The sequence below is a fragment of the Chiloscyllium punctatum genome, chromosome 12, assembly GCF_047496795.1.
Source record: "Chiloscyllium punctatum isolate Juve2018m chromosome 12, sChiPun1.3, whole genome shotgun sequence".
Classification (NCBI taxonomy): Eukaryota; Metazoa; Chordata; class Chondrichthyes; order Orectolobiformes; family Hemiscylliidae; genus Chiloscyllium; species Chiloscyllium punctatum.
The window spans coordinates 49,590,863-49,613,807 of NC_092750.1; the positions used below are offsets into that span (position 1 = coordinate 49,590,863).

A 22,945-nucleotide genomic window follows, 5' to 3' on the forward strand; every position below is an offset into this window, starting at 1 on the left:
TCTAAAATGACAGTTTGAGCCTATGATACACTTTGGTGACTTCCATCCTCACCTGAATTGCTAATACACAATGGAAATCAAAAATGGCTTTCGCCATACCCAGAATAGCTGGGTTTTTTTCGAGAATGTGGGTACTTGTGAGCAATGTGAGCCCTGCTTCAAGGGGCAATTGCATTAATCCAGCACTTACACAGTATAGGTTAAAGATCATAATCCCTTACATGTGAAATGCATGCAATGACCAACTGTACCGATATAAATCCAGGTTGCAAGCAGTCTTGACTATGTCACTGGTCATACAAATTGAGCAGAAGTTGTGACAGGCAGAGTTCGCTCTCAGCTGCCTGATGCTGAGTTTTTGAAGTCTCAGTGTGGATCTTCTGGGTTCACACAGAAGAAATCAGAGTTAGAATGAATGCAGATCACAGATGACCTTAACAGTGTTACCTATGGACCACAATTGAGAAAGATGTCCCTGAGGCATGGAGCAGATTTCACATCTCCTCGAGCTTTAAATATTTTCCAACATGCACTTATATCAACGCAGACTTTCTCGGGTGATGCAGGGGGACACAGTCTCAGTAATCCTGCCAGATGCACAATTTCCTACTCTATTTGTGTGACATAATTTGTGCAGCATATATCAGAATAAGACCTCTCATGTCAAAGGTTCATGGGCAGATATGGCTCTCTTTGTTGGAATCATCCATGTCCCACTGCATGGAGGACTATGGTAAACTGCTATTTGTGAGTGATGCAAATGGGACTGCTCACATTACTAAGGACCTGTTCTGTTTGTTATAGTCACCACACAGGTTCATTGGCATTGTTCCCAATAGATCCAACCACAATAGGGCTCATCATCACTAGGCCATGGGCAACATAGGCGCAGGGTAAATGAGGGGGAACAAATCCTCCAGGAATCCCAGGACCAGTAGCACCACCAGTGGCTGCCAAATAGCTTCCACATGAACAAGACACAGCTGGTGGTCCCCTCAGAATGCAGAGGAATTATAGGAGACCCAGAGTCAATCGCTCTGAATGCCATTTCCTGCAGATATGCAAGGCATGTTTCAGTGACAGACTGTGTGAACGTCTCAGAACACCATTACAGGATAATGCTGCAGCGTGACCTGTGACTTGAAAAGGTGGGGAGCCATCCTATCCTATTGGCTGTCCACGTGACAGCTGTTTTTGGCCCCTCCTAAGTATCCACTGAGAACTGGGTGGGCTCTCACAATCTGAAACCCAAATGCACTAAGTCTGTTACCAAAACAATTCATGCTAGATTTGATCTCTTCATCGCATTTCCCCACATTTATGTTAGTGTTGTACCCCGGGCAGAGGCCTTTGCCAAGACAGCTGACTCCCTGCAGGTGCAGGGCATTATAGACTGTACAGGCGTTGTATTGCAAGTGCCATATCATAAAGAAGCTGACTCCATCAAGAGAAAAAAGTTCTATTCCATCAACATACAAGTCATCTGTAGTCATCAATGCCACATCTTTGAAGTCTGCACTAGGCACCCACCCGGAAGCTACCACAATGCCTATATCACTGAGAACCCTTGTGCTCCTTCATCATTTCAAGAGCAGGATAACTTCCAAGATTGGCTGCAGGTCGACAAGGGCTACACTTTGAAATTCCACTGCACATCCTCACTGAGGCTGACTGTAGATACAAAACAGCCTATCCTCTCACTAGGGCCATCATGGAGCAGATGATAGGGCTCTTGGAATGAGGTTCTATGGCTTGAATCAGTCTCAAGGTGTATAGGCCAGAGGGAGTAATACAATATTTTATTTCTGTGCCCTACACAATTATAGCAGGCAGAGAAGGGTTATGATTGATGCTGAGGCCCTGGGGCAGTAACAGTGATCTTCAAGAAGGAAGGCAACGACCAGGAAGAGTATCACCTTTACCATGATATAGCAATGCAGCATTGGGCAAAACAATGGATTTAACTGACACTTGGGTGGCTTGGGTGAAGCGATCATTTGACTGTAAATTTGTTGTTGCTTGAAAAGCTGCAGCCCCGGTTTATTCACAAAAATAAATGCAGATATAATATTTGTTCTACCTTTGCTTTTGCTGTTGCTTTATAAAAGTTAACAATCTCACCTGTTTGAAGGATTTCCAACATGTGGTGCTCCCACATAGGAAAAAGGCAAGATATTAGGCTACACTGGGCAATAGGAAACAAAGGGGCACTCTCTCAGAAAGGGTTCTAACACGGTATGCTTTGAAGGATAAGGAGCCTCTGTTGCTCCATCCCTATAACTGCAGTTAACATGACAGTCAATCAGACAGGAGATTTAAAATGGCAATATATTTATGGACACGAGACTCTATTTTGCCTATGACACATCATGACCTCAGAAGCTTTTATTTTCTGTTTCCTCCCACTACATATTAAAGGAGGAAAATATTTGGTAAAACTCAGCCAAACTAAACTGTGAGTACAGGAGTTGGGAGGTCATTTTGCAGCTGTACAGGACATTGGTTCGGTTGCTGTTGTAATATTGTGTGCAATTCTGGTCTCCTTCCTATTGGAAAGATGTGAAACTTGAAAGGGTTCAGAAAAGATTTACAAGGATGTTGCCAGGGTTGGAGGATTTGAGCTATGGGAAGAGGTTGAATAGGCTGGGGCTGTTTTCCCTGGAGCTTCGGAGGCTGAGGGGTGACCTTATAGAGGTTTGCAAAATCATGAGGGATATGGGGAGGGTAAATAGACAAAGTCTTTTCTCTGGGGTGGGGAGTCCAGAACTAGAGGGTGTAGTTTTAGGATGAGAGGGGAAAGATATAAAAGAGACTTTCACTTAGAAGGTGGTATGTGTATGGAATGAGCTGCCACAGGAAGTGGTGGAGGCTAGTAAAATTGCAACATTTAAAAGGCATCTGGATGGGTATATGAATAGGAAGGGTTTGGAGGGATTTGGGCCAGATGCTGGCATGTGGAACTACATTGGGTTGGGATATCTGGTTGGCATGGACGAGTTGGACCGAAGGGTCTAATTCCATGCTGTAAATCTCTATGACTCTAAGATCAAAGATAATCTGTACGGCAGTCTCAATGCTTGCTCATTTTTCATACAAAAGTCTAATTATTTTCATTACATTACCTTACAGGCTTGTAGTCACAACTGTTTTAACTACTTAATATATGCTAGCTTGTTCTAGCATATCCAAAAACGTGAGTTTCATTTAGTTATCAAAGTGAAGGATGTCAGTAGAGAGGAATAAACATATTGAGCCTGTTGACAACTGGTAAATACATGAAGTAATCCCAGATCAAGTAAACATGAGTTAGATTTAGGGCAAACTGCCCTGATACTGTTCCACAAACACAGGCTTATTCTGAGCTCCAAAGTACATCGCTTGTGACCTTTCTCACTTCACTGACAACAAAAGCAGCATTTCATTCTGAAATCTACCTTCTCAAGCCATAACAAATTATCCAAACTCATTTCTTTTGAATTAAGTACAGATGAGTGGATGTAGCTCAGGGCTCAGAGAGACTCAGAATTATCCACACACTCACTGCTCAGTCTAAAGGTATGGAATCAAGTCACAAGCTGAATATTTGAGCTCAAGATCTAGGCCAACACACTAACTTAGTATTGAGGGGGTCCTGCAACATCAACAGTGCTGACTTTCTGATCGAATGGTAAAACAAGAGTCAGTTGGAAATATAGGATCCTTTAGCATATTATTAAAGAAACAAATGTTTTACCAGCATTCTAGCCAATATTTATCCTTCAACCAACATCAGTAAGACAGGATATCTCATCACTATCTCTCTGCTGTTTGTCAAACCTTGCTATGTGCAAATTGGTTCCATGTTTCTTACATTATAACCATAATTACACTGCAGAAGTATTTAATTAGCTGTAAAGTGCTTTGGGCTGTCCTCAGGTTATGAAAGGCACGAGATAAAGACAAGCCATTTTAACCATTAAAAAGTAATGGCTAGACTAACTAAGTTACACTTCCCCAATATATTCGAATGCTCAGTAGCTGAAGCAATTCTTCTGGCCACATACTCATGCTTTCAGAAAGCTCAGCTGATATTGACAGATTGCCCAAACACTCAGATTGCTAATGGCATAACCAGCCCAACTGCAGGATAAGTCTGAGATTTGCAGTAATTAAAGAAATGTGTCAAATCACCCTGAGAAAAAAAAGTTCTGCTGATTTATTTTTGTATTTCAGGACCCCAAGAAGAAAAACTTGTATCATTTCCCCATATGCTTACAGAATTTGAAGAGTTTCATGGTTCAATGATGTGATAGCAAAGATACAACTGGAGGACAGTGCAGGAACAAAAGCATGTCTTTTTCACCATAAAAGTCAGAAATTTCTCTAGATCCCTGAATTTGCTGTTTCAGCACACTAAAACTTGATCCATCACCGTTCTGGAGACTCCAAAGTTCTCAGATCATGACTTTTCCACTACATTCAAGGGTAACATACAGAATTTATCAGTCAGGATGATGACATATATACTTTGTCTCTTAATAACTAGCCATCGACCTACTGATCAAAATCATGGACTAATGCTAAATGAATACATCATCCCGAACATCACAATAGCAGCATTTGTAGACAAAGGTCACATGACAGCTGCAGATTCAATGACTGGTGCTCTTTCAAAATCATGAAAGTTTTGGCTCATGTGAAACCACCTTCAATTCCTTGTGCTCAAAGTAAGAGGCTGGGCTTTTGGAAACCAAATAACTACTGCAAATCTCACTGCTCTGTCCTGTTTATGAGGATCTTAAGTGTCTTAGCTAAAAGAAAATTATCTCATCCATTCTGCTGCATGGATGCTGCCAACTACTAACATATGTTCTGTCCCCCATTGGAGACCAAAATGACCCCTAGAGTAGCCAGCACTTTGATTGCCACTGGTAGTGAGTGCATGGTCCAGAAAGCTACAGCTTCTCCTGCAGTCTGTTCTCAAATTCTCAAAGCATTAGACAAGTGATAAGAGGTATCATCAACATTGCTGTTATCTGACACTGATTGACTAATGCGAGGCTTCTGAGTTCTGCCAGGATCACTTAGCCCTAAACCTCAAGACAGCAAAATTCAAATGCTCTCATGGTGAATGACAGTGACTTCCCAAGACATCAAGTGTGCATTTGTTGCATCAAGAAGCCCTAATAAAACTGAACTCAAATGGAATTGGAAGGTAACTCTCTACTGGCTGGAGTTACACACTGCACGCAAGAAGGTGGTTGTTGGAGATCATCCATTTTACTCGCAGGACCTCACTGCTGGAGTTCTTCATGTTCGTATCTCAGGCGCAATCATCTTCAGTATCTTCATCCCTCACATCATGCTGCTAAACTCTTCATGATGCCGCTCTCATGCAATTTCACACTTAGCAGCAGTGGGAAGGCCCAGTCCCAGGGCTTTATGATATTCACACTGCAGGTGCTGTATCTAAACCTTCGCTGCACATCACTTCAGACGCTGCCAGTCTGGTCTGAAATAACCATCTCGGTCAATGCAATGCCAAGGTCTGGAGGAAGAAGATTCAAGAAGGTGAATGAACATTCCACAAGGCTGAGCCCCACTATCTTCTCTCTGCTACCTCACTGTCACTCTGTCTCGCCCATTACAGTCTCAAGGGCAATGAGAGATATTCAACTGTATCAGTGGCATCCATATCCTGGGAACAAATCTTAAAGAATCTTACACACATTTTATAGACAGATTAACAGAAATTGTGTTTTGAATCTGGTTCATAGTACACACAAACTAGAAATGCTAGGTACCCGAAGAGTTTAATTCTCCTTCCTTAAACAAAAGGCAAGAAGTGAATTTAATAGGTTACTAATTTTAGCTGGATCAAGTGTGGCACAAGTAGTATTGGAAGGAAGCAACAATGCAAAAGCAGAACTCTGCACAAATGGTCCACAGCAGAGCCTTCCAGTAAAAAAAAGATCACCACAAGTCAAACTTGCAACAAATTGTAAAAGGAGTTGCAAAACTAGTGCTAAATTCTGGACAGTTCCATGATACAGGCCCACAAGACTGAAGCTGTCAAAATTCATTTCACTTGGGGCCTTATAGCTAATAGATAAAAGAAACTTTTACTCAGTCAGTCTGGCTGTGATTTGAACTCAGAGGTTACGGTAATATGTGCTAACATAATACACCACCCATTTTCCTGAACTTAAAATTTAAATTAGATGCAAAAATCACCTATAGAAATGTCTGGTGACCTTTGCTATCCTGCTAATGGACATGGTCTTACACAGATTCCACTGCCTTGCTGTCTGTTGTATCTACCTAATTGGAATAGCCAGGACATTTCACTTACCACAGGGATGTTACATGATTTCAACTCCATCCCCCCTTCTGTCCTGTAATTATTTTGTCTGACATACTGAGAGGAAATAAGGATGCTATACTGAAAAAAAAGCAAGTATATTTGCAAGACCAATGTAGATCAATTTTGTGAAAACTGTACAGTACTCAAACAATTGACCTCTACTCTTCACCCTTGGATTCCATCCAATAATTGAAGTGGCATACAAGTCACATACTCTTCATATTGGCTACTGTAAAAGCTGTAAAAACGGTAAAATCTTCAAAATAGATGGAAGCTGGACAGGACACATTTTAAAAATTTCTCTCCCTCATTCTAGCTGTTCTTCTCACATACACGGCTATTGGATTATATTAGAAAACCCAGCAAGGTTTATTTCTGTCTTAAATATGCACAAATATATATCACTGGAAAAGCTCACTGGCCAATAGTTAATCTGTGGACAATGAGCCAATTATAACCCGATTCAGACCAGTTTACTTAGCATAGATTGTGGAATCAATGTTAATCTGTATAACTTAAAGATGGATCTTTTCCTCAATGCCATCACAGAGTTCCAAACACTAACTGTAACATTTTGTCATTTAAATAGCTTCAACTTTATAATTAATGACCATGATATTGCAAATCTCAGACATCAGTTTTATGATCTTATCAGAATCATGTAAGGTAAGAAGGAATTTGTCGATATACTGAGGGTGATGGTGAAAATTAGAGAGATTTAAACAATCCTTGGATATGCACATGGATGATGATGGGATAGTGTAGGTGGACAAGCTGAGAATAGTTCACAAATCAGCACAACATCAAGGGCCAATGTTCTGCGCTGTATTGTTAAAACAAAAAGTTTTTTACGAAACTGCTTTTCAGAAATTTATACAGGGTGGTAAGCAAGAAAAGGAGCTATTGATTTAAGCTATCTTCACAATCTGCGGAAGATGCAGTGATGTACTTTTTTACCTTCAGAAGGGTACCTTTATCCAATAAGGCAATAATTATGTTAGCGCCTGTAACGTTGGAATTAGACATGGGTAACACGGTACCAAAAGATTCCACTGCCACTTCTCACAGATCCTGGTATCTATATAGATCACAGCCATGCTGTATTAGAATGGTGCAATTTGGATATACTGGTGCACATTTCCCTCAGCTCTTCCTGTAGCAAGTGACCCCTGTAAGATGGAGACTGACAGCTTTATACCACCAGGTCACATGCCATGGTACAGTGATGATATGATGAGTATGTCTCTTAAATATATATTGATCACTAACTGTGAGACAGAACCTACAACAAGCTATTGCTAATGGAATATTTAGGTTTAGCAGTTGATACCTGCTCCATCCACAGGCAACTTGTACGGCTTCAGAAGCTTGCTGTTAACTTTATCAATTTTTGTGCAGATAATGTCTACTATTTTCTTCCCATTTCCCTCCTCTTCTGAAACTTTTGTGCTGAGCCATTTGTGGGCAAATAGATTCAAGCCATCAGTAAGGCTTAGGAAATGGTACAGAAGGGATTTCTGATTTTTGGCACTTGGAAGCAAATTCAGAGAAAGGCAGAGGTCTAACTGAAAGAGCAATGTTCGCCTGAATTGAAATGGCATTGTCACTATAGGAAGCAGTGTTGTGCAATCCTGGGTTGGTGCACAGGAAATGAACTCCTGCTATTGCCAGAGCCATCATCAAGATACCTATTTATTACAAAAGTACAAGAGGCCAAATGAGGCAGCCAAAAGGGGGTTGGTGGTACAAGGGAGTGGGTGCAGCAGGGTTTTGGGAGGCGGTGCTGTACTCAGGAGTCTTAAGGGTTGAAAAGTGTGGCACTAAAAAAACACAGCAGGTCAAGCAGCATCCAAGGAGCAGGAGAATCAATGTTTCGGGCATTAGCCCTTCATCAGGAATGTTGGGGGTGTCTGAGAGTTAAATATGAGGCCTGGGGAAAGATGGCTGAGAAGGTCGTAGGTAGATGCAGTTGCGGGGTGATGGTGATAGGTCAGAGGGGAAGGTGGAATGGATAGACAGGAAGGAAGATGGACAGGTAAGACAGTTTAAGAGGGTGATGTCAAGTTGGAGGGTTGGATCTGGGATGAGGTGGGGGGAAGGGAGATGAGGAAACTGGTGAAATCGACGTTTGATCCCGTGTGGTTGGAGTGTCCAAGACAGAAGATGAGGCCTACCCAAAGGTGTAAGGGGTAGGGAAGTGGGTTGGTGACCTTAGCACAGAGGATTCCAGATAGACACAGTGGAATTGCGCATTGAATCTTCAGTTTTCATAATTTTATGCAGTATGTTGCATCTTGGATTTCACAGGGTTCCAGCATGCACTTAAGACTGTGCTGCTCCAATGACTATCTGGCTATCAAAATATCAGGGCAACTTGAGTATTATCATAACAAAGCATCACTCAGTCTCTTTTGTGGGCTGAATCATAGTTTGCATTATCTCTTTTTTTCAGTGACCTTTCCCTTAGGCAGTCTTGGGATCAAGGCTGACTTGCTTCCAGTTTGGTTCAGCAAGCTCTGAGAGCACTGATAAGACAAGTACATTCTGAGGTGCCTACTGTAAGCTATCAAAGTCTCCTGAAGCACTCAGGTGCATGAAAATCACCACTGCCCAATAAATAATAGCCTTAGTTTCGGGTTTGAGATCCTGGCCTTCAAATACTCTACTTTAGCCACCCGAGGGCAGAGATGACAGATTGGGAACAACTTCTAATGCCAAAAACAGACCTAATTATTCTTCTGACATACGGCCACAGGTCAACTCATGATGTAAAAATGACTGGCTGCAAAGGCGGGTTTTTATTTCTAGATAATCTCTAACTCCAGGCAGCAGAGTTGAATAAAACAGCTGTTGGATATTTAAGCCAAGATGATCTTTGCTGTCCTTGAGCACCTGGAGCAATGTTCCCTTTAATTTTTATTTGGGGTGTGGAGCCTGTTTTTTTTCTTGCGTAGTTCTTTACAATTGTTGTATGGCCATATACACAGGCATCTGAAAGGAAACATATAACCTATCCTGCCCCACAGAACTCATTTCTTCTTTGCCTGACCTTTTTTCGCTGCTCGTTGGATGCTGCCTGAACTGCTGTGCTCTTCCAGCACCACTAATCCAGTATTTGGTTTTCAGCATCTGCAGTCATTGTTTTTACCTTTTTTCTCTTTGTCCAGTCTCTTCCCAACCACATCTGTGACACATCGAACACCTTTTTTTACTGATTGTGTGATATGGATGCTACTGGCTAAGCTGGCATTTATTCCCCATGACAATTTTCCTTGAGGAGATGCAATGAGCTGCCTTCTTAAAACATTACAGAGCATGGATAGGGAGGACCAGGAAGGGGGGGGGAGAAGGGTACACCACACATTGTGCATTTACAACAAGAATGAAGGTCTGGTAATGAAGGTCTGCAATGCTGTGGAGGTGTCGGTGTTCGACTGCGGTGGACGAGATCAGAAGTTATATGACACAGGTTAGAGTCCAACAGGTTTATTTGAAGGCAAAGCTTTCAGAGTGCTGCTCCTTCGTCAGGTAAAGTGAAGAGAAGCACACGGGCACAGAATTTATAGGCAAAGAGATCAAAAGATCGCACAAATGATATGGGTGAAGTGTCAACAAGCTGAATCCAAGATCACAGTTGAGGCCACCTTCATCAGTACGGAACTTGGTTATCAGTTTCTGCTCGCCAATTCTGCATTGTTATGTATCTCAAAGGGTGCCTTGGAGGATGCTTACCTTGAAGATCAGAAGCTGTTCTTGACCACTGATGTGTTCCCCAACTGGGAGGGAGCATTCCTGCCTAGTGATTGTTGAGCTGTATCCATTCATCTGTTGTCATAGTATCTGCATGCTCTCACCAATATACCATGCCTCAGGGCATCCTTGCTTGCTGCGTTTGGAGACCTACGCAGTTGCAAGTCAAGATGGTAGTAGTTGGTGTTCACCTGCATTTGGTACCCTTGGTCTTTGACATGATAGAGGCCATAGGAATGGACCGGTTCAGTCATAGGATTGGCAAATTGGGGCATAACACATTGTAGATGACACACACTGCCACCATTGTGCATCAGTGTTGAAGGAAGTTAACGTTTAAGGTGATGGTCAGGATCCCAATCAAGCAGGTTGTTTTCTCCCAGATTACATCAAGCTTCTTAATTACTGTTGGAGCTGTATGCATCCATGCAAATGCAGAGTCTTGCATAACTCATTAGTCATTAATATATATTGTAAATAGTTGTGACACTTCACTAGTTACAACTTGCCATCCTGAAAATGGCACCTTTATCCCAAATCTGTCTTTGTTACTTAGCCAATCCTCTATCCACACTAATGTACTGACCCCAAAACCATCTTATTAAACAGCCCAATAAGCTTTGGGAAATCTAAATGTATTACATTAATTACATCTAACATTCCCTTTTATTATCCTGCTTGTTACCTCATCAAATAATTTTCGTAAACACTTCAGGTTTGATTTCCTATTCATTAAGCCATGCTGGCTTTGCTTGATTATATTATCCATTTCTCTTTAGCATTTTTGGAACGTATTTGTGTCCGGTATTGTGAAGATTGGCATAAAGTATTATTCAATCCTCTTCCGTTTCCTGGCTAGCATCACTATTTCCTAATCTCATTTTCTAAGAGACCTATATTCATTTAACCTCTCTCTTCCTTTTTGTTTATTTGAAAAAGCTCCACTGTCTATTTTATATGACTTGGTAGTTTTCTCCCATAGTTTATTTTCTCCCTCTTTAAGGGATCCTTCATGGGTCATCCATGGCAGGTGCCATTTTCTGTTCTCATCCTGAACTGTAGACATCGACATCCATCAGTTTCCACCTTTCTCTCACTTTTGCATGGTCTACCTCCCACTCTTCCGATGTCAAATCCTCCCACCAGCTTCCTGTGAGGGGCCTATTCTATTATCACAGTTTCACTGACTGATTCATTTGTTATGGTGATCTCATTTTCACTACACGCCAATGCTCCTTTTTGCCTCAACAAAGGAGTTCCCTCCACTGTGGTTCTCAGGCCCAACCATGTCTGTTCAACTTTCACCAATCCTGTTCTTACCCATTCAAACTCTCCCACAATTACAGTAGGTTTCCCTTGCCGTCATCTTCCATCCAACCGGTCTCTACTATTCCAATACTGAATACGTCTTCCCTTCTAGTATTTCAAAGGTACTGCTCCCTTCATAATACCTTGATATACTCATCAATTCCTCTGCACCCCAGTAAACCTGAGCCCAGTAAACTCAACCTTAACACCTGCAAATGCAGGAGATGAAAGACCTGCCCTTTATCTCCTCCCTCTCCACTATCCAGAGCACCAAATAATACTTCAGGTGAAACACTAAATAAAGAAGTAAATCAATTTAATATTCTGTTTTCCCTTGCTCTCAATGTAGTCTCAGCTATACTGGGAAGACAAAATGTAATTAGGCATTTACTTTGCAGAATACCTTTGTTCAATCTACAGTCATGACCACAGGCTTCCAATGACTAGTCTGATCTCTCTGTCCATTGCCTCTTCCACTGTTCCAGTAAAGGGAAACAAAATGTTTAGAAACAGAAACTATTAATTTGGCACCTGATAGCTTCCCGGACACAGCACTGGGTGCAACAATTTCAGAGTGTAAATAGTGTTCTCATTTTCTCAAATTGCAGCTGTCAGTGTTTACTTTGTGATTTGTATCAGCACCATCTCTAGTCCCACATTTTATTTATTAGCTTGTCCCAATACCATCTCCTTTACTTTTGCACCTCAATTCCTTTGGTACTGAATCCTAGCTGATTTCTGAGACCCTTTTTGTTCTTTGGATTTTTCCCCTCCATTTTCACTTGCTTAAAACATGTTGCATGTCAAACTTTCTCTACCAAGAGACTATTAACCCAAAGCATTGACTCTTTTTCTCTCAACAGATGTGACTTGACCTGTTGCTATTTACAACATTATCTGTTTTCTTTCAGATTTACAGCATCCACAGTAGTTATTGCTTTTGGTCATCCTAACTCACTTGTTTTGACATTATCTTTCTTACTAAAAAACTTTCATCGGCAAAAAAAACAATAATGATTATTCTACAAACATATGGCCCTGGATCTAGATCATACTTTTTCAAATTTGATGGGTACAAATAAGGGATTTACCGGCTCTTATTTAATTCTGACCCCAGGAAGATGTTATCCATATGAATAACAGTTGTTGGTGATCTGAGTCAAGCTCTCAAATGGCCCAGTTCCATCCCCTATGCCACTGAGCCACCAGTCATCCTAATTAATGATAAAACAAAGAACTTCAGATGCTAGAAATCCAGAACAAAAACAGAAAGTGCTGGAGAAACTCAGCAGGTCTAACAGCACCTTTCAAGAGAAAAGCAGGGTTAGGGTGGCACGGTGGCTCAGTGGTTAGCAATACTGCCTCACAGCACCAGGGACCCAGGTTCGATTCCCACCTCAGGGGACTGTGTGAGTGGAGTTTGCATATTCTCCCTGTGTCTGTGTGGGTTTCCTCCGGGTGCTCCAGTTTCCTCCTACAATCCAAAGGTGTGCAAGTCAGGTAAATTGGCCATGCTAAATTGCCCAGAGTGTCAGAGGTAAATGTGAGGTTAGGGAATGGATCTGGCTGGGTTGCTCTTTGGAGGGTTGGTATGGATTTGTTGGGCCGAAGGGCCTGTCCCCATACTGTCGGGAATCTAATGTAACACAGACATTGAATGCAACATCAAGGGAGCCTGTCTTTCATAGATAAAACACTATTGCCACAAGGATCGGTGCTGGGTTTGCCATTTTTTGCCATTTACATAAATGATTTGGATGCGAGCATAAGAGGTATAGTTAGTAAGTTTGCAGGTGACACCAAAATTGGAGGTGTAGTGGACAGTGAAGAGGGTTACCTCAGATTACAACAGGATCTTGACCAGATGGGCCAATGGGCTGAGAAGTGGCAGATGGAGTTTAATTCAGATAAATGTGAGGTGCTGCATTTTGGGAAAGCAAATCTTAGCTGATCGTATACACTCAATGGTAAGGTCCTAGGGAGTGTTGCTGAACAAAGTGACCTTGGAGTGCAGGTTCATAGCTCCTTGGAAGTGGAATCGCAGGTAGATAGGATAGTGAAGAAGGCGTTTGGTATGTTTTCCTTTATTAGTCAGAGTATTGAGTACAGGAGTTAGGAGGTCATGTTGCGGCTGTACAGGACATTGGTTAGGCCACTGTTGGAATACTGCGTGCAATTCTGATCTCCTTCCTATTGGAAAGATGTTGTGAAACTTGAAAGTGTTCAGAAACGATTTACAAGGATGTTGCCAGGGTTGGAGGATTTGAGCTGTAGGGAGAGGCTGAACAGGCTGGGACTGTTTTCCCTGGAGCATCGGAGGCTGAAGGGTGACCTTATAGAGGTTTACAAAATTATGAGGGGTATGTATACGGTAAATAGGCAAAGTGTTTTCCCTGGGGTCGGGGAGTCCAGAACAAGAGGGCATAGGTTTAGGGTGAGAGGGGAAAGATATAAAAGAGACCTAAGGGTAACTTTTCACACAGAGGGTGGTACGGGTATGGAATGAGCTGCCAGAGGAAGTGGTGGAGGCTGGTACAATTGCAACATTTAAGAGGCATTTGGATGGGTATATGAATAGGAAGGGTTTGGAGGGATATGGGCCGGGTGCTGGCAGGTGGGACTAGATTGGGTTGGGATATCTGGTCGGCATAGACGGATTGGACCAAAGGGTTTGTTTCCATGCTGTACATACCCCTTCAGCCTGGGATCAGAGAACAGACCATCAAAATATAAGTTTTAAACTGACTCCTCTGGTGTTCATACATATTTTCATTGACTACTTTCTTCTTTGTGCGTGTGTTACATCTAATTTGTTTCATCACGTTTGAAGATAATTCAATCCCAGAATGTGAAATCACACTAGGCAATCTAAGGTACACCTCTCAACATCAGTAGCCACACATTCAAAGTGGTTCATTCACCTGAAGTGTTCTTCTACAATGGATGCACTATATTTAAGTCAATGTCATGAATCATTGAAGTTCAGGGTCGGTCAATTAAAAAGGTAAATAAAGATTCAGAATTTTATATCAAGAGGATTGAATACAAAATGGAATGATGTACAATGGCTCTGTATTAATATTAGCTGGACTACACCTGGAATATAGAATTAGACTTCTCCCTGTATAAAGAATAGAGTAGTCCACAATAGATGTACCATAATGAGAGGTAGAGTTAGAGTTATAAGGAAACTCAACACCAAAAAGAGTTGTATGTTTTGAAACCATCATAATAAGGGGAAACCCTGTTCAGAGACATAAAAAGAACAGCTATGGTTTATTGATTAACATAACAATGGAGATGATCAAAGAGGCTTCTTGCCAAAAAAAACTACAAGATGCATAAAGTGAAAATTAGAACTGTTGTTTTCATTGGAACATATCAAAATGTGGAACACTTTGCTATAATTAGAAATATGCTTTTTCAACTCTGCAGTCTACAACGATATTACATAATTACTTAAAAAAAGAGAAGAGTACAAGGAGAGGAAGGAAAAAAGATTAAACTCTGTGAAATGAAGATCAAACCTCAGAACAGACAAAAAATGCTGAAGGCTCTCTCCCTGTATTAGATCTGGATAAAAGCAGCAACAACAAAAAAAGATCAATATCACAGGACAGACTCAAAACACGCAAAGCCATGTTGCCCGTGGACAGCTACTTAAACTAGACTGGCCTGCCTATTTTTCAGATATAGATATGACCTAAGAAGCAGTCACTATCAAAAAGACAAGTTTTACATTTTCCAAGTTCATGTGATGACAGAAGGAATAAGATGGCTACCCCACCTTCAAAATTTAACTTCTTCTTTTGAATAATTAATGTAAATGAACAAGAGGAAAGTCCTTATTCTCTTTCTCCCCTTCTCTGTTTAGTATATTTACTGTTGATCATTGTACTCAAGGCAAAACCATAAAGGCTGTGGAATTAATTTCTCTGTCTCTCATGCATACACTCTCACTCTTTTTTTTAAAGTATTTCATAAACTGAATTGACTAAAGCTTCTTTAACTTTATCCTCCAATTTTACCTCAAATAATTTTGTAAAAATAATTAGACAAAGTGATCAAAACCAAAAAAATTCATCTCTTCAACTGGTTATTTGTAATGATGTTGGCCACACTGCATCTACTCAAGTAGTCAATGTATATCCATCTGACACTTACAGTTATGGGTAAAAATATCAAGGCACATCTTTGGGAGAAGCTGAGGGCTTTAAGCATAAAATTTAACAAAGGGATTAAAAACAAAATAGTACCTGAAAATAAAAAGTAAGTTGAAGTTATTTTAGAATGCACTTTGTGTGATTTTTGGAGAAAAGGTATTGGATAATATGGTGGTGTTGCAGGAAACTTGACAGATCAGTGACACCTGCAGCATCCCTCAGTCTTGTACTGGAGTGTCATCTTGATTTTTTTGTTCAAGACCCATAGTAAGACTTGAACTCACAGCATTTCGAGTCAGAGACAAGAGTGCTACCAATTGAATAGCTTGACATTTGGTTCACCAAAACTGTCAAATAACTTATATTCACAGAATTGGCATCAAAACATATCAGTGCACACATGGTACAAGCAGCAACTCAGTGAGATGAGCAATGATCACCATTACGGCATCAGATAAACAACAGTGCTTGTTCATGCCATGTTTTCAGATAATCTCAAGACTGGTGATGTTTGCACAACAGAAATGGCAATTAAAACTCGAAACTGTAAACCTACTATTGGCAAACTGGCTCAACAAATAGAGAAATTGCCAATTTAAAACCACGTGGAAATTGGAACTGGAAATCAACTGGATTACAAAAACCAGTTGTTCAGCCTATATAGTCACATATGTGATTTTTTTAAATTAATTATTTACTGCAGGTAAACTAACGATGTAAAAAGGTCCTTTGTGATCCAGTTAGTAAAGACGATTTAAAACATGTATTGCTGAAAATGCAGACTTGCTGATGAAGTTTTCCATCTTGCACTCCTGGACAAACCAAACTCCAAATGTCACAAAGTACAGTAGAAAAGTATGACGATTGGCTGGCAAGTCAATGGAGACGCTGTGACGGAGAAAGCAACAGTGAACTATAGCCGCACACCTCCCCCCCCAAAATAAAAGCTCATGGGTAATTCAAGATCAAAAACTCATGATTGCAACATATTCTGTCCATTTGCAAATTCTATTGCATCATCACAAGACAAAAACCTTCACTACGTGCCTCAGCTGGTGATAAGTTGCCTTTTTGAACCATTACAGTCCACAGGGTAGTACACATATTCCTGGTAAGAACACAGTTTCAGGATTTCGAATCAGTGACAGTAAAGGAATACTGAGATAGTTCCAGGTCAGGTTGATGTGTGGCTGACAGTGGAACATGCAGGTGACAGTCAGCATTCCCTTAAGCTGCGCAGCTCCAAAGTTCTGAGCTAGGCGATCAGCAGCAGCATACCGACTGCAGTTTTGACTTCTGGTTCTGGAAGTCGTCTCTGCGCAGGAATCTCAGAGACTTGCACAGCTGGAAAGAAAATTAAAAGAAACACCGATGGCAGTATATACCTAGTCAGCCTGAGAATGAGAAGAAATTTGCAAGCTGGCAGTGTGCAAGCTTGGAAGTGCAAAAACAGAACCCAGTGGTAACATGCTCAAGCCAAATTATATTTAAAAAATTATACATGTACGCTGCAATCAGAAGCTACTTAGTATAAAGGCTATTTCTCCTCAACAGTGGATATATATTCTATTCCTATCTTCTGTAACTAGCAAACCAAACCAACCTTATTTTATTTGTTATTACAGGACAGAACAGACAAAGCTACCACATGGAAACATACCTACATACACAAAACCTAGTTCAGTGAAAATATATCTAAAATAATTGATTTAGATTAAGTCTCCTTCTCTACAAGTTCTCAACAAATGTTAAAAACATGCTTTCATCATGGAACAGATATTTATTGGCGCATACAGCACGGGATATTCTATGGCAAAATGTTTGTATGTTATTTCCAGCTAGTTGATTAATATGTTATAAATCTCAGAGTCTAGCCTGTCAAATGAAAACCAGGAATACATCCAAACCTGTCAAGATTAGGAAAACTTATCTTGTTCTGCTGGAACAGTAACATTGTTAGATTCATATCAAATCTTGCACAGCTATCTCATATTTCAGAAAAAAATGTCTCAATTTCTTTTAAAAGTTTTTTTTTTGAGCGCTGAAAAACATGTTAACACTTTCAAAACATTATCAGTTTTTTTTACCCAAGACATGCAAACAACAATCATCTTCTGGTGTAACATCACTGCACTTAAGACAGAAAATCTGTAAATCATTTCTTCAAGAATTGAATGCACAAAACAGTTCATAACAAATACACATCTATACCTGGAATCCATTGTTCCTGGCTTTGGGATGTTCACTTGCTGATTGCTGACTTACAAAGGAACATGGCAATGTCTTAATGATGTTTTGCAGGGACTCTGCTGATCCCTTATTATGCTATTTAGATGGCAATCCTTGAACCAACATCGTCACTAGTTGGGATTTCTGTTTACATCTATTTAAACGTATATTAAATTGCAATCTGTTAAGCAGATGAAATGGAGTTGTAGGGCACAAGGCTAAATACAGAAGTACCCTGTCTGGAGCTCCCACCTTTAATGAAATCAGTTTTTAACAACTCTTTTTTGTTAAATACAGCTGGTGTCAGGAGGATGCGTCCAACTCATAAAGCACACCAATGACAATGTACAGTGGCAGTAATACAAGGACATAGTTCATCATGACATTTCTAGCTATTCCCAACTGATTAGGGTCATTATGTTGGAGGTCTGATTTATGTTGTCATTTCCTCTCACCGATCCTGCATCAATGAATCTTAATGAATTGGTAAATAAGGGTGAAGATTACACTCTATGACACAGAAACATTCCTCATTCTCAACATCAAGATTTATGTAGCCAATTAGTGACTAACAGAGAAAATTGGTTGGCAGAAAAATCATATTCTTTATGGTACAACAAATAAAGTCCCCCACTAAAGGACATGGACACAAAACAACTTCATAAAATATGTTGTTTTCCCGGCAGATCCCTACAAAAAAATAAGGAATGGATGAGAATATGAAAATGATTTGGCAAAAAGTACTTAACCCCTCTTTGTACCAGCGACGGCAATGTTTTAATTCAAGACACCTCCACCTATTAAAACATCCTCAAAATAAACACTTGGTATATAATGAGTTCCTTTATCTGTTACATATTGTCTGTAGCTTTAGTGTGGTGTGCCTACTCTCCACATCAAACAACCATCACCACTACTAGAAAGTGGGCTCATCAGAAAGCAACTCAAAAGGCACTGTGTGAAAAGAAGTGGAAAATTAAAGCTGAAGCTGTCTAGGAAGGCTTTAATTTACTGGCGTGTACAGTATGCAAATGAGATTACACAGCTTAACTGCATCATTTATGTCCATAATAACGGCATCATCATTACAGGGCTCAAATTAAATTACACCATAATTAGCATATCAAAGTGATTGGTTAAAGTTTAAAACAAATACCCAATTTTGTTAATGAACAGCTGTAATTGTCATGTACACTCCAATGAAAACACCCTAAACAAATATATGCTTAAGAATCAGTTTTTAAAATTCTAATGCTGAAGAAGCTACCAGAATCAAAATTGAAACAGTAAATTACCAAAAGGCTGATGATACAAAATTTAAAGATGTAGCTTTTCATTTTATTCACTAAAGAACCCATTAAACCATAAGCTCTGGAGAACTATGTAAATTATCTGCCTTTCAAGGTAGAGCTGGGGCAAATCCACTCCATCAACTAATGATGGACCTCATTACATGCAGAGAGTATTCATAATGAGGAAGCAGCCGCCCGCCATTCCACATTCTAACATAAATCCCTATGAAATGTTAATATCTCACTTCTAATTAGAGACTACCAAGTCCAAATGTGCCTTCATGGGTAATAAGTAGCAAAATAAATTTCTGTTTTAATAGTACATTGCACAAACACCACATACATAGTTTTTTTTTATGTAAGAGCATTTGCAGTTTTTACCTCCTTGCTGCTTTTGGTGACTACAGAATGCAATCAACTGACAGAAATGAAACCTTTGTCTTACAATAATGAATAAAGAATTTGAATATCCAAAAGTCTTCAAAATCAGTATTAAAAACCAAATTTTCACTGGAAAGAAATATCTGGTTGGAGTAATTAAACCGCATTTTCATAATCATACGAATCAAAAACAAAAATGACACAGAAATAAGCATAATTGTATGAGAAAAAAAACAGATTTTATATCTGAGCCAGTCACATCATTACTGGCATCTATTTAAATATTTTACTATAATTGGTGCATAATTACTACAGTAAAACCCATCTCATTTTAACCACACTAACTTTTATAAACTGAAAGTATCTTGTCAACCAGTTACATCTTTCTATAATACATTTTACTAAAGCACCAATAATTCGAGTGCCAGGAGCTGCTCTAATCTGAATGTCAATTTTTCACAGTAATCAAACAGTGTAATTAAAGAAGAAACCTAGTATTCTGTACTGCAGATTATCAGGATCTACAAGCTGTACAGCTGAAAAGCATGACCACAACGGAACACCCTACATCACATTCCTTCACATAAACAGTCAACATGAAGCGCCACTTCTTTACAGAACATCTGTTCAAATTTATATTAACAAGTTTACAATCAAAACCCAAGTCCAGCATAACTTTGCAAAACTGGACCTTGGAATCACGACCTTCTATTTCCTTCTGTTTTACAGATTACCACATGTTTTACACATGTGACTATAAATGTTAAATTAAAAAGTTGAACTTAATTTTGTACTATTCAATAATTCTGTAAAATGTTATGAAGAATGCAAAGGTGAAAAGGAGTTTCACACAGGCAATAGTTAAATACAGTTGTCTAATTCACTTTCTTTCCACTGATACAGGTCCTGGTAGCTAATTCCTCTCTCTAAACCTTTCTCACTGTGGGTCGAACCGTCAAGCGCGAGGAAGACAACCCTCCAAAAACCACTTGTCCCTCCCACAGTGTCCCATTGTGGAACAACCTACCTTTGTTCTTGTGTACAGATAACTTGCGAGCCTCAGTAACATGAGGATTTTGGAACGGATGTGAGGTCTCAGATGAGTTGCAAGCAGATGAGAAAAGATGGGCATGAATAAACTCAGCACTAGCTGACAGTCACTGCCAACACAAGCAAGTATTTACAGCACTATTTACACTACAGTGAGTACACCTCAGCCCGATCACGCTCAGAACTAATGGCATTTTTTTTCCACAACTGGCAATTAACACAAAACGCACAGCTCTGTGATTGTTTTGGCGACTGAGGACAATGATACACAAAATCAGTATTTAATCACTGTGATATGTCTTTGGTGAGTAGCATGAGGGGTGACAGAGGTTCAGGCCTAAATCAGCATGCTTACCTTAATGTTCCTAATAAAAGGAACCTTCAAACCACTACTCTTGATAACTCAACTGAGGTGTAAGCAGAGCTCCATCTCAAGGAAAAAGGCAATCGCTGAAAGCTCTCTATAGTGCAACAGAGACACAAGTGATTCACATGGCCAGACATATAAACTACAGCAGCTAGAGGGAACTGTAATGCTTGGACAGCATGGAATAACAGGTTTACACACACAGTGCCCAATGCCAGTGGAGGAGAGTTGGTTAGAATTTATATGACACCTTTTTTCCGGGCAGCCTTTTGTGGAATTGTACAGTTTGTTTCTTATTGTCCACACTGCCGGCTCTCTAAACACAAGCTGCTAGAAAATGTTCCCTGTGGGGGCCCCCAAAGCCTGCATACTGCCTCTACAGGGAGGTAACCATATTAGGATGTGTATGGTAAAGTAAACAATAACATTGTTGCAATGAAATGGAATTTTTTCCAGCTAATGGTGTTTGTCAGTCTTCTTTTAGCCTTTCCCACTGTGTAGCTTTTTTGAAACATGCTTTGTTTATGTTGGAAATTTTTTGACAACTTAAGACAAGTTTCAAACCTTTATGCAAAATAAACAAGTACAATTTTAATAATACTCTACTGTGAGAGAAAAATATGTTTAGATCATTAAATTACATATGCAGTAGCTCTATTAATCAATGTAAGTGTTAAAAAAATTCTAAATTCATTCATTTTCTCATACTCCCACCACACAAAAAATACACTTTCAGATTTGAAGGGAAGATGTTGCACAAAAACTGGTCACTTTAAGTTAAAAATGCACACCCCAACCAGAGTGCTGGAATAAAGCTTAATGCACCACGCAGACATATCAGAATCATTAACTCAAGGTAACAAGTATCAGTTCACAAATTCAAAGGCATGATGGCCAACTCTCTGCATCTTAACACTCAACTAACATTACCTTGACTCTTTTTTTTGTAGACAAGATCAGGTTTGGAAAGGGCATTTTTTTCATTAGGATCTTGCAGATGTTTTCTTACACATGCAGTGCAGGATGCTCCAGCCTTTTTTAGTTGGCTGTGCAATTACAAGCAAAAAATATTAAACAAGCCAACAAAATCAGAAGAGTCAGACAGCTAGATACTGCTTTCCAAAGTTAAGACTTTAAATATAAACAGTGAATCATGTCATGCTGGAACTTTGTTGTACCATTTAGATTCTCATAAAAGGCAATTTCTTTAAGCTAATAAACGATACCACACCGTTCCAACTTCCAGTCTGTTTAGATGAGCATTTCAATTTTTTATATTTGATTAAATGTAGTGCAGATGTATTATGGTTTTTAAGAAGCTTTTTGTCTGCCTTTAAGTTAAAAGTCATTTATTCTTCTATCTTTGCTTAGCACTCAACTGGTGTTAATTTAACTGAAGTTCACGTAAAATCTCGCCAGCTTTTCTTTTAAAACTATGTCAACAATAACTTGTATGCATATAGCAGCTTCACAGAACAAAACAATCTGAGGTACTTCACAGGGGCAGTATAAAGCAAACGTTGACACCAAATAACAAAAGATAGATATTAGAAGAAAGGATGACAAAAAGTGGCTCAGTGGAAGGTTTTAAGACAGTTTTAAAGAAAGAAAATTAATAAGGAAATTTTAACGGTGAGGGCTTTAACTGTAGACAATGGCAATAGCAGAATGATTGAAATCTGAGACGTTCGTGAGGCCTGAATTGAGGAAATGCAGATAATTTGGAGGGTGTTAGGGCTGGTGGCAATTACAGAGTTACGGAGGAGCAGGACCACGAGGAGATCTGAAAAAAAGAATGAGAATTCGTACAACTATCACATTGTTTCAATGGGAACTAATGTATCATTTAGAAATATTGAATTATGTACTGCACTACAATCTTGAAAACATAATGATTTTAAACCTAAACGGCCTTTTGCCCAGATGGTTGGCAATAAATTGAGAAAGTGCACAATCAAGTACATATCCCTTTAATATTCTCAATTCCTTTCAATAAGAACTAAGTACATGTTACAGATACACAAATTTCACTGTGACAAAATGAAGCCAATGCAAAATCTCC

The 22,945-nt window shown here is 39.7% G+C and overlaps 1 protein-coding gene across 19 annotated transcripts in view; it reads right to left on the reverse strand.

Moving 5' to 3' along the window:
• The window catches only part of foxp1b (forkhead box P1b), a 478,263-nt gene that overhangs the window by 280,968 nt on the left and 174,350 nt on the right, over positions 1–22,945 (reverse strand). The window contains exon 1 of one of the 19 annotated variants that reach the window (XM_072582557.1): positions 21,814–21,837. The exons of 16 other annotated variants lie outside the window; for them this stretch is intronic. The gene's annotated coding sequence lies outside the window, so the exon portion shown is untranslated. Of the gene's footprint in view, positions 1–20,493; positions 20,731–20,871; positions 20,896–21,813; positions 21,838–22,945 lie in introns of those variants that run through there. 2 more of the 19 variants (XM_072582564.1, XM_072582563.1) reach the window with 2 other exon arrangements.